The sequence below is a fragment of the Rhincodon typus genome, chromosome 11 (assembly GCF_021869965.1).
Source record: "Rhincodon typus isolate 14 chromosome 11, sRhiTyp1.1, whole genome shotgun sequence".
In the NCBI taxonomy this organism is placed as follows: Eukaryota; Metazoa; Chordata; class Chondrichthyes; order Orectolobiformes; family Rhincodontidae; genus Rhincodon; species Rhincodon typus.
In genome coordinates, this window is record NC_063342.1 from 62,384,639 (window position 1) to 62,387,023 (window position 2,385).

Below are 2,385 nucleotides of genomic sequence, written 5' to 3' on the forward strand. Positions count from 1 at the left end.
TTTCAGTAATGAAACAATCAGCTAAATGATTTGAAACAATGCGTCTTACAGCCAGTGGAACAGACTGAGCAGTAAATTGTGTGAATATTTGGTAGGTATTTAGAAGACCATCAGACATAGGAACAGAACTAAGTCATTTGATTCTTCAAGTCTGATCATGGCCCACACTTTCCCACCGTTTCCCCAACACTTGCTTCTCTTACAGATTCAAAAAAACGATCTGTTTCAGCCTTGAATATATTTAATGACCCAACACTTTCAGCCAGGTTTGTTGACTTTCTCCAGCATGTTCTGATAAATTCACTGCAACAGTTTATCTTGTAAATAATGTAAACAGCCAATAAATGCTTTTCTTTAGATTAAAGCAGCAAGGTTTCCAGTTCTTTCATTGGAAACATGTAGTGCTCAAACATCATCATAATCCCTATGTGTTAATTTCAAAAGTACTGAGAGTACTGGAATAAAGGTCCTGTGAAGTCAATCTTGGTTCCCTGAATTGTGAACATGTCATGTTGTGTATTGACACTTCTTATAGAGCAGAAGTCTAATGGCAAAATTTATAGTCTGTGTTTTGCAAGTTAGCTAATGAGAGCCAGTGGTCGTGACCTGTTTGGATTTCCAGAAAGCCTTTAACAAGGTGCTGCACTGGAGACTGCTAAATAAGCTAAGATCCCACTGTGTTAGAGGCAAGGTACTGGCACGGATATAGGATTGGCTGACCAGCACAAGGCAGAAAGTCGGGATTAAGGTATCTTTTCCAGGATGGCGGCTGATGACTAGTGGAGTTCCGCAGGGGTCAATATTGGAAGCACAACAGTTCACATTATACATTAACAATCAGAATGCAGGAACTGAAGACAGTTTTGCGAAGTTTGCAGATGACACAAAGATAGGTGGAGGGACAGGTAGCATTGAGGAAGTGGGAAAGCTGCAGAAGGACTTGGACTGGTTAGGAGAGCGGGTGAAGAAGTGGCAGATGGAATACAATGTGGTAAAGTGTGTGGTTATACATTTTGGTAGGAGAATAGATGCATAGATTATTTTCTAAAAGGGGAAAGGCTTTGGAAATCTGAAGCAGAAGGGGAGTTAGGAGTCCATATCTGGTTTCTCTTGAAGTAACCATGCAGGTTCTGTTGGCAGTTAGGAAGGCAAATGCCATATTTGCTTTCATTTCAAGAGAGCTGGAATACAAGAGCAGACATGTACTGCTGAGATTACGTAAGGCTCTGGTCAGACCACATTTGGAATATAGTGATTAGTTTTGGGCCCTGTATCGAAGGAAAGATGTGCTGGTATTGGAGGGATCCAGAGGAGGTTTGCAAGGATGATCCTGGGGGTCCTTATTGTATAAGGAGCAGGTGAAGACTAAGTCTGTACTTAATGGAGTTTAAAAGAATGAGAGGGATCTGATTGGATCTGTGAGGCCTGGATTGAGTGGACATGGAGAAGATGTTTCCACTGGTAGGAGAGACTAGGACATGGGGGCACAGCTCAAAGTGAGGGGATGACTGTTTAGAATTGAGATGAAGAGGAATTTCTTCAGCCAGAAGGTGGTTGATCTGTGGGACTCATTGCTGCAGAGCGCTGCGGAGGCCAAGTCATTGAGTGTATTTAAGTCAGAAATAAATGGGTTCTTGATAAGTAAGGGGCTAAAGGGTTATGGGGAGAAGGCAGGAGAATGGGGTTGAGAAACATATATCAGGCGTGATTGAATGGTGGAGCAGACTCAATGGGTCAAACAGCCTGTATCTGCTCCTATATCTTATTATCCTTTTGTCTAATTTATAACATTGATGGGACCACAAGTCATGGGCACAGGGAGTCAGCAACATCATTGATACTCCTGATGAAATGCTTGTAATTTTTTCAACATCAGATAAGGTGGAGAGATTGCAGTATCCGACCAGCTCCAGTTGTATATCGTGGTCAAGTCTCCAACTTGAAACTTGATCCACTATTGGCCACTTTGCAGGTTGCCAAGATGGAAATTAACTCAGTCAAGCTAACTGTTTGTAATATTTCACCACAAATTCCTTTTCTAACATTACCATACCACCTGTGACAGATAATTGTGAATTTTTTGAAAGAAATATAAATATTCACATTGACAACTGCACATCAATGGACAATTTTTTTTATATATATAACTGAAAGAATGGCCTACTTGTCCTTCCTGATGTACATTGGTTGATGCATTCTGCCTGCCTGTTTATTATCCACCAGCATCTAATTTAAATTGCACTGTGAGACAGAATAAAGAACTCCCACAAGAAATAGGCACAGAGACAGTAATATTCATTTAGCATTTTCTAATCACATACCAATATCACTGGTGCAGCATGCCCTGAAAATGTCAATAATTGCAGAAAAAACATGAGCCAAGTA